The 11136-nt window shown below is 26.4% G+C and overlaps 1 protein-coding gene across 2 annotated transcripts in view; it reads left to right on the plus strand.

Annotated features, from left to right (window-relative positions):
* LOC134691232 (zinc finger protein 91-like) overlaps positions 1–10544 on the plus strand; it is a 31314-nt gene extending 20770 nt beyond the window's left edge. For both annotated transcript variants that reach the window (XM_063551601.1, XM_063551602.1), the window contains exon 5: positions 101–10544. The gene's annotated coding sequence lies outside the window, so the exon portion shown is untranslated. The remainder of the gene's footprint in view (positions 1–100) is intronic.
* Positions 10545–11136: the final 592 nt, after the last annotated feature.

Here is an 11136-nt window from a genome sequence, read left to right on the forward strand (position 1 = left end):
AGCAGATTATTCCCAAATGTATATTTATTTTCAAGACTACAATTCATTAATAAGCATTTCTTTTATTCTCTATTTCATGATATTTTTATTATAATTTTAGGTGCAAAAAACCCTGAAGATAATCAGTAACTGGTGCAATACATCATCATTAACAGAAGGCTAGCCAACAGACAAAATGAGGAAACTTTGATTGTTCAAAGGGAGATAACTCAATCATGTTGAGTGTTGTTGCTTTTTATGGAGTTTACTTGAATGTATCTATAGTGAATTGTTGTTAAGATCTTGTTAAGGAGAGAATTATATTTTTAGATAATCTGCTAATAATATGTTGTTTATGATAGATTTCTTTTCATACTGTTTTGGAGTGAATGTCAACATCATTAATTGTTAGAACTTTATTGAATTATGTTTTTTTTTTAAGTTTAACCGGTGAAAACACCATATTTTCATTTTCTTGTTATTTCATTTGAATTCAGTCATTATATTTCATTTATCACTTATTATTACTTTTTGCACTTATCATTTGTAATTTGAAAACACAATACCTCAGTGCTGGCCTGTTACAACAAATAGTTTGATATTCATTTTCTATAGAAAACTGATGGGCAGAAAGATCATTTTTGTTTTGCCCAGCAAAAGAAACAACAAATAAACCTCCTAATATTTTGGGTGGCAGAAAGATAATTTTTGTTTTGACCAGTAGAAGATTACAACAAATAAACCTCCTAATATTGTCTTTACCATTGCATCATTTACATTGATCAAATATCATTAATTTCAAATAAATTTACAACTGTGCCATATATTTTAATCATGATGACAAAACGAAATTAAACCAACCGGTGAAGTACCAATTTGTCTCCTTATAAATTACATTTATAATTTGGTGTGGCAATTTTTTTTTATTAACTTGTAAAGCGTATTCATAATTAAATGTCAAACAGCAATTATGTTGTAAGGATATTTACTGTTGATCATGTTATTTTCTAAAATAATGATTATTTCGGCTATTTCCATGAAACTGCTAAGAGTATTTTGTTTTGTCTTTTTCACTGTGGTTTAGAAATTAATGTTCACTAATTCTATTTTAAATGAAAATATCAATATATGTTTCTCTTCGACAAATGTTCTAGAAAAAAAATATTCCCTAAAATTGTTTAAAATGTCCACTTTACATGTGGCAGGACATGAGGCCTCAATAAAGCAAGTTATGTTCTTTAAGGTAGTGCCTTGAACTATCAAGAAAGATTTTATCTAGAAATTATAACTATGCTTTTCAACTTATATTTAATTCAGATTTTTAAGATGCTTGTTGGATTTCTCTCATTATATTAATTTGACAAAGTGCTGATATCATTTTCATTCCATCGTGGCATGTTTTGGTGCATTTATAACACTGCCAGAGAAACCCTCTAGTTATCTCTTCATCCTTTGTACATGGCATAATGTTAGGTCCTTTAGTCATCTTCTGTGAGAAGTAAAAACAGATTGGTTACTGATATATAGTCATTTTCATAACACATTTTCATTTCATTAACTGTGGCAAAAATATTCAACTTTTTTGTTTAAGGATAAACAAGTAAGGTGAATGTTCAATATATTATATATTTATGGATGTCAAACTTTCATTTGAATAAATGAAAGTATTGATAATTTATTTTTTTGTATCAAAATTCAGTTCAGTTTATAAATCATCAGAAATTTTTCTGTTTTTCATACGACCAATATTCAAAAATAAAGGACGTTGTTAATATATCTACATGCAGTAAATCCATCTATTGAAATTTGAAACTCATTTATTACTAAAAGTATGATATATTGCTACCAAAGTTTAAAATTAACTAACCTATAATATTAAGTAACAAAATTGATGTGGAATATTTTTGCTACAGGCCTTTGTATTTTCATGAAGTTCATATGCTAGTAGAATAAGATAAACTATGTGCCATATTTACAAAATTTTCCAGGCTTTATTTTTTTAGGAACTTTTATATATTTTACTAATATGAAAATATCTTGTGCTTGATAAGTTTGGTATTAGTGTAACCCCATTTGCTTACCTTTAGCTTAAAGCAGATAGCAAATTTACAGTCTAATTATAATATTGTTTTGTTTTTTTAATTTTCAAATAACAGATCTTATAACTTTTTTTATGTAATTTGTAAATTATTTGAGAATTACTGATTTCAAATATGATTGATGGTGATAGCTAAAAGGTCAGAGGTTAAATCTGAGAGTTTAAAGATGAAAAGTTAAAAAAAAATTATGAGATGCCTAAACTTTTAAGTAAAATGAATGTTTTTATAAAAATATTTTTAACAAAGTTGTCTAAAATTGTGCCATTTAATTTGCCTTCTCAGGCACTAAAAGGACATTAACCTGTTGTGTTCAGAAAAATAAATGAAATGTTTTGTGCAAATATTTGTTATATAATTCTTATGAAGCTTGTTGTTTTAATTCCCCCTCCCATTCTCATTTATTATCCTCATTTGTAGAAGTGTAAAACACCATTTTTTGATTTCTCCCCGGTGGTTGTTGTTTATTCATTGTTGAATTTGTGAGATTTATTTTGGAGAAGTAATACTAATATAAAACATATATGACTGAATCTATGTTTGTCCATTCTGTCCAATTCTATATCAAGAATGACCTTTATTAGGAGATTTAATAATAATTGGAAATAAAATTGAAATGATGAAGTAATTTTGCAATACACTGGTAAGGACCTGTATTATTAGTAAGAACATATCTTTTTTTTCCAGATAAGTATTGTTCTTCATTGTTTGAGCAAAATAACACAAAAATACACATATTTAATAAATGTAATGAATTAAAATATGGTTTTAACAAAATGGCTTCAATTTAAATTAAGAATTAGCTTTTTTTTTTACATTTCTGAATTTAGAAAGAAAGCAGTTATTGTGAAAATGTCTATTGTGTTGTAATTTAGCACTTCTATTTTGAATAAGAGAAAATGAATCATTCACTTAAACATTTTCATTCTCATATTTCAATGTTTTGTTTAATATTGTTTAGTAATCGATGATTAATGCATTCTGTATAGTTCGTGTAAAATGAAGAGAAATACATCAATAATACATTTATTTTCACATTTAAGGGAGACAAAGAACATTATGTATTCTATACAAGTATATGTACAATATAAACAGCCAAATTAAGTCTTAAATACAATAAATTTTAAAAGAAACAGTCATACTTTACTATTGATAGAAAGATTTTGAATGGATTCAGGTAGGGAAAAAAATATGTAAAATAAAAATAAAGATTCTTATGTCTAGAATGTTACAGATGAAGGCTGGAGAAGAGAAATTTCAGCTTATTAAATGCAATTTCAAAATTCTTTTATAATTTTGTTTCTCTTATTTGGACACTAAAATGATTTGATTTTACAAAAACTTGTGGTTGTATGTCATATAAAGATTTTTTTTTAGTACTTGATATTTTTAAATGTTGAATACTTACAAATGTTGAAAACTTACAAATGATTGAGGATTATTATCTGTTTCGATGTAGTAATGACATTTGATATTTTCTTAGTTTATTCCTTGATTCATGGACAGTTTTGAAACATAACTGATTTTTTGTTTTTATGACAAATAGTTTCATTTTGTCCACATTAAAAGAGTCTTCACATGTTTACCTCATTTCAAAACAGATATGGATATAAACATCGAACTCAGGTTCTTTACAGATATTGCGCAACCTTATTTATAATTACCCCAAACCTCAAGAAGTGATAAAACTGACCTCATTTTATAATTACCCCAAACATTAAGAAGTGATAAAACTGACCTCATTTTATAATTACCCCAAACCTCAAGAAGTGATAAAACTGACCTCATTTTATAATCAGCAGACCTCATATGTTTTATTCAGGAAAGCAAGTTATTTTGTTTTATTTATATCATCCAAAAATTCTCAGGACCATAACTTGGGTAATTTTATTTCCTTCGTAACATGTTTTGAAATATAATTCAAAATTGCTGGAAGTTATATGCATCTAGAAAAAAAGTTTGATCTATTGAAACTACGTTTTGTTTTTTGTTTGTCTTTTAACTCATTAATTAAAAACAAATTACAACTTTATATGCAGAAAACATTCTTAATTGTATTTGAAAATTTTGTTTGGAATCAATTATCTCTAAAAATTAAAACAATAATTTTAACTATTTTATCACAAGGATTTGGAAGTATTGACAAATCATTAAAAAAAACTTGATTCTCCTTTTGAAAAACCGATATATTTAGAACATATATTTGTGTATCACTCTAAATAATTTTTGATAACATTGAAATACAAATATCAGTTTTGAACTTCCACAAATGAATTATATTTCAAATCTTGAGTTCATTGAGAACAAAATTTCTCAGGAGGTGTTGCCACATGGGTAGTTAAAGATGGCAACGGAATCTATCTACCTCACTTTTTTGTATATATAATTTTTCGATGTAAATAATTTATATCAGCTTTGCTTCACTATATGTGCTTTGTAATAATGCTTAAAACCATGTAGATTGTTTGAAATTATGTGAAAATGTTAATTAAAAATCCATAATAGTTTTCATTTTTCATTAGAAGGAAAGCTAACTGTTTAACACAATGTTTTAAAGCTTTGTCACGAAGCTTACCATGTACTTCAAGGTTTCACCATTATTATATGGTCTGATGTTAGAACTATATGCATTTTCATGTTATATGTTGTTTTGGCTGTTTTGTTAATGGTGAATGAAAGGATTTATAATGATGAAATTTAAAATTAAAAAATCCTTAGTTGTTGATTTATCAAAATGGAGTTTTTCTTTTCTGAATCTATTATGATTTTTTTTTATTGATTTTATTTGTATAAAATTAGTTTTTGTAAAGAACTAAGTTAATTGATATTGAAATACTTGAAATACTTAAATTTTATGTAACCTTAAAAAGTATTTAAATTTTTTGCAACATTCTTTTTTAATTAAAAACCTTCATGTGATTATGTCAAACATGTAAAATTACATGAAACTGATGCAGATTCGTTTGTGATAATACATTGTGATAAAGGAGTGAATAGATTGAAAGAATCTGATTGGAGGAAAAAAGATTTGACCAGTTATATGTCAATTTTTTTTGAATGTTATAAGATTGAGAATACATGAAAACAATACAGATAAATAATAGAATTAACAATAGCTTTTATTAAAACAAAGGAAAATAAATATTATAAAACGTTCAGTTTTTCACATTCAAAGTAATTATATCTGAATTCCTGAAAGTCTGTTGCATAATAAAGAATAACTGATATTAAGTTTGACAAAAATACTAGAATCTAGACAGAATAACTTTCTACAGGATTTGACAAGTCTTGACTTTTTGTATGAAAATGACAATCATATTCCACCAATCATGTAAACGAGGGTAATGATCAACAAGTAAGAGAAGTTTAGCAAGTTTGAGTAGTTTATACCTTGGCGCCTTATTTTTCATAAACTACCTCATACCAATGAATTGTACAGGATATAGTGCTAGATTGAAATATATTTTGCTCAGTTTTATGTGAATAGGTGTTTTGAATTGTTGTAATAGTGTAATTTTGCTCTTAATCTAATTGAGAGATTTTCATACAATTTATAGTCAGGGAGACTAAAATATATTATTTGTAATGAAGCCTGAAAATATTCTTAATTATAAGTGTAAATGTTTCATTTATGTGCTTTCCTTAGCAATTCTTATTTGTTCTGAATGATCAGATACTAGATTTATATAAAAGACTGTATTTAACTTTCTGTTGAATAACCTGTTTTCAGCACGATTGAAACATTCAAATGTATACAGTTTGATTATAAATTTAAATTTAATTATACAGTGAAACTTGTCTAAACAAAATAGAGAAGCTTACTGCGGAATCAGTTCTTCAGTTTCAGATGGTTTAGGTTTAACAGGCTGAACTGTTATGTGCTTAAAATTAACGATATAGTAAAATTTCTTAAAGTCAGATTGAATAAAGGTTGCTGAGTAATGTATATGATACAATTTATACTATGAAAAAACGTCCAAATAACCTCCCTAAGGTAATTTATTATGTTAATGCTATTGCTTATTTAAAATTGTTTTATAAACTTTGCTGAATGACAGGGTAAGAAAACAAGGATGCAAATAAGTTGTTTAAATTGCACAATAACATCCTAAGTGGGCAGTAGATCCTAATACATTTAAATGTTTCTGTTAAATTACTATCATGTAGTAACTTCCTTGATATTGTTACATTGATTTAAACCAATTAGATTGTCTTCGTTTCAATGAAAGATATTTGTGCATCAATTGCTCTACAATGAATACATTATGAGGATGATCATGTTTGTCATATGACTTTATAAATATATAACTTTGTTGCATGGTTTGTAATCATACCATTCTTGCATGTTCAGTCAATCCACATCACTTGAGATCACAACTCAACAGTTAGCACACTTGTTGGTAACCATTCTAATCTACAATATTTAAGCAAGTATTGTAGGTTAGTTATAGTATAGCATTAATTATGAATTGTACTTAAATATTTTGACACTTAAATATCAAGTTTTATATAAAAATTAAACTTAATTAAGTTATTTACTGCAATGTGAAAAAAATCAAATTGTATAAAAGTTGTTTTAAGAATGCGTGTTTAATATTCTGGCACTATAATAATAACTGTTGTTTACTGAATTTCCAGTTAGTGTCATCAAATTTAAACTTAAAGCTGATCCGTGAACTGTTAAATCTGAGGCAAATATCTATTTTTTTTTTAAATTTCACATTATAATGAACATGTGAACTAAATTTGGAATTGATGTGACCACAACTTATTAGAAATACCAGACTAAAATGTATAACCTTATAAAACCAAAACTTTGAGCTGATAGATATCTATATTCAGTAAATATTGAAATCGGAATCAAGACCCTAACTTGATACAGTAGGGACAAATGCACAGATCATTAAACATTGCCTTCCTACTATTGTAAGCAGAGCATTAAGATAAACAATGAATATTCAGATTGATCTTTTAAACTTTATTTATAAAAAGTTTGATATGTAAGAAAATAATATTGTACAATAACATATTGTGTGATTAGAGTTCAAGTATTTTCTTTTAAGAATAGTACTAGATAATATGCAAAATAGATACAGAATTTCAGAGATGATTATCATTATCATCTCAGCAATAAAAATGGAATGTTTATGTTATAAGCGTGCTAAGTGACAAAGTTATATGTTTATTTATTTTTAAAGTCATCATGATCAACTTTAAAAATTAAAGATCTGATTATTCAAGAATATGCTGAATTTATACAGAAATTTCAAAAATTTACATACAAATCATTTTAACATCTATTTACACCTTTATCAACAGTTGTAGATTTAAAGGTGTTTTAACATGCCCAACTGCTAAGGCACTTTAAAAGTTCAACTATTGAAGGTCTTATGATTAAATTTAAAACACAGAACCATATAAGAAAATTCTTTATTTGATTGAAATGAATCTTACAGCATATTTAATCCTTGTGTAAATATTTTGTGGCCTTTTATATTATAATTTGTACCAAAGATTTTTAAATTGCATTTTACAGTTTTCTTGCATTTCAAACTGTCTAATATATTTTGAGATCTTTTCTAAGTTTTTCTTCTTGTAATTTAAACATGTATAATATCATATGCAATTTATTATATATTTGTTGTTTTGTATACTTGTTCATGCATGTTTTAATTACAAGAAGGAACTTTTATGAAGTAAAATTAGTGCTATTAGTGTGGTTGTGATCTATCAATTTACATTAAATATGAATTTATAAGTTCTTTTGTTTTAGTAATTTGTATGTTATTATCTGTGAAATTCTGGGAAGAAAAAGCCTAAAATTTTCTTTTCAATGAGGTTGATTAATATGTTCAAAGTTAAACATTAGGTGTCATGTAAATATTTTAATGAAACTGATTTTAGATGTATGTGAGATGGGAATTATATAGAGTGACATATGAAACATACAAATGAAAATATATATGAGAGGACGAATGCTTATTTGTAATTTGTCAGCTTGAGAATATGATTTCACATGTAATAACATATGATTAAGGTTCTTTTGAAGTAGATTGTTTTACAAATTGAAGCATGGGATATTTTTTGAGATTTCAAAGATATTTTATTGTTAAAAATGTTTGAACACGAACTTTATTCAAAGAAATGCAACACTTTAGATTGATTGTTGCCAGTTATAAATATTGCTGTGAATAGCTTGTAGTCATGCCAGTTTGTAATCTTCTTTCTCTACCTCAATCATTTTGATGCATTTTTAACTTCTCATCCATTTCAGTCAGTCTTAGATTTTATTTTCTTATTCTGTATCATATTGATCTGTTTAAAAGTGTTTTGTGATTGATAGAAAATAAAATCCATCAATATTTGATAAATATACAATAATAAACTGAATGAACATATAATTTTGTGAACACCTAGAGTACACTAGTACCTGATAGGTTATTTCTGCAGATTCATATTATTTTTTTGTTGCATAAAGAAGGGATTTCCCCCCCAATATGGGTATTAATTTACCCCCCTTTTGCTTTTAGCCTGTATTTTCACCTGATTAACTGAAATTGGTATTGTATATTTACATAAAGTGAGTTTTTACATTGAAACAAACTAGTTATTGTGTAATAAAAGTTTTGATTTGTTAAAATAGACATGAAATTGTATTATTAAAGAACCAGCATGTTGCTATTTTTTTCCCTTTCAAATTGCAACATATATATATTTATTGAATATTGATGGTAATTAAAAGTTTATCCATGACTCTACCTCATTATTTCTTAGTGCCTGAAAATTTTATAATCTTAATGAATTTTATTATTTATGAATAAAAATAACAAAACTGTATGCAAATTTAAGGCTATTTACTTAACATGATATGTATGAATTTATTTGTATGTATACTTACTAAATTAATCAGATTGTTTTGACTGAAACAAATTTCTTATGATTTTTATAACATTTTCCTATGTGACATTATGAAGGTATTTGCATACTTTATATGGATACAAAATGTACAGAAATTGTCTTTTTACTTTCTTACATGAGTAATATTATGTTTAAATTATGCTTATTCAAAATCTGAAGCAAACATGTTCTATGTTTCAAAACTAATTCTTCACATATTTTACTGTCATTCAATTAGTTTGAATATTAAAGATAACATAGTTCAAACATTAATATATGATTGTGTGCAATAACATTCTTTCTTATTGCATTTGGGCCTGCATTATACCCAGAAGAAAAGTACTAGGCGAATTCATAAGGATTATTCTTAGAGATTCAAGAAAACAGCTTTGTTCATTTGTTTTCATAATTTGTGGTAGTTAATAAGAAAATTGGATCGTATATTAATGTTGCTATTTAATGTATGTAATCCATACTTGTTCACATAACATTAAAGGTGTCACCAACTTCGAAGGATTGAAGAGAAAATGCTAGTTTATCCCATAGTTATAAGCTATATTGATTTTGAATATTTTTGTCTGTGTTTTTATCAGGTTTTATATTAATATAAAAATGCAAAGTGAATTTTGGTGGAAATTATTTTGTATATGCCTATTGCTATAAAAGACGTTTTGTTAAAATTACTACATCAAAACATAGTCAATGGCATTAACTCATTTCCATTTATATTCAAATTTACCATTGAATACAATAAAAGGATAAAAAAAATAAGACAATTAGGAATCAAAAATAAACTTATTACTTTTCAAAAAGCTATTTATACATAAGCTTTATAACCTGCTAGTGGGATAAACTTAGCAAAATTATATGAGTAAAGTTAAGTTCCCCAATGAATGTAAATCTGTTGTAAATTTGTGTTTTTGCTTACTAAGACGGGCGGAACTACATCTGATGTTGTTTTCCGGTGAATAATTAGGAGAGGAATTACTACAACAGAAATTGTGATAGAAAACTGAATGAGTCTTTAATATCTCAAAAACTATTTGGTGTAAGATTGACGAGCTGTTTGAAATTATATGATGTTTTAAGAAATTTGGTATTAAAATCACATAAATTAAATATGGAAGAAACTTTTGGAGCAACCAAACTGAAAATAAGTTTAAAAGCCAATTTTTGGTATTTCTTTGATTTTAGATATTTTCTGAACTTTTATGAAATGAATTAATCAAACACCTCACCAAGCTTACATTCAGGTAGAACATCTCTATAAATAGTGGAATGGAAAGATATTTATATAAACATTGAGAGAAATCAGCTATTAAATTATGTAGTTGTGAGATAGAATGATGTCTATGGGTTGGAATTCTAAAATAAGATGTGGTATTTAGGTGAATTATAAGGGAGTTAAAATTAAACCACAAATATTTTTTTTTATAGCAGAGAGACTTGTAAGGAGTTTGAACTGTTTTCTGTTACAATTTTATTGATGTTTTTGTATTGTTATTTACCTCAAATATGTATCACATTATACCTATAGATCATTTAGAATTAAACTTGTTTATGTATAAATTGTTTATTCTTTTATCTTTGCACAATATTTTACTAAATTTTACTTATTTGTGGGTTTGTTTCAATACTTTTTGGGTGAGATTTTGGAATTTTGGAATTTGATGTTAGCTGTTGACTTTAGGTGTCTGTCTGCAATAAATCAAACTCCGAATGCAGAATATAGGGAATAAAAGACGAAAGATGCACCATATATTTTTATAAAACCAAAGTGAATAATTGCTTGTGTATGTGCCGGAAATTGGTAGCAAGATGATGATAATGACGAATGACTGCTTAACGTCCAGCGGCAAATTAATATGCATATTCAAAACGAGAACATGTTAATGTAATATAAATATTACTAATTACCTGTTTAATAATTATTTATAAACTCCTTTGAGTATGATTATTGCGCTAAAGACGGTGAATTTATTAATTACATTACTGAATTTGGTTTTCAAGAACAAATCTTATTGACCGAGAACTGAGTTAAGTTTAATAGCCCATCATATTTGTACGCCAAAGACACGTTGATTCCTCATAAGACATCAGTATTTCTCACATAAACATGCAGTCAAATAATAAGTTGACGAGCATAACATGTAGGCGTCAGTAG

Source organism: Mytilus trossulus, chromosome 11 (assembly GCF_036588685.1).
Source record: "Mytilus trossulus isolate FHL-02 chromosome 11, PNRI_Mtr1.1.1.hap1, whole genome shotgun sequence".
In the NCBI taxonomy this organism is placed as follows: domain Eukaryota; kingdom Metazoa; phylum Mollusca; class Bivalvia; order Mytilida; family Mytilidae; genus Mytilus; species Mytilus trossulus.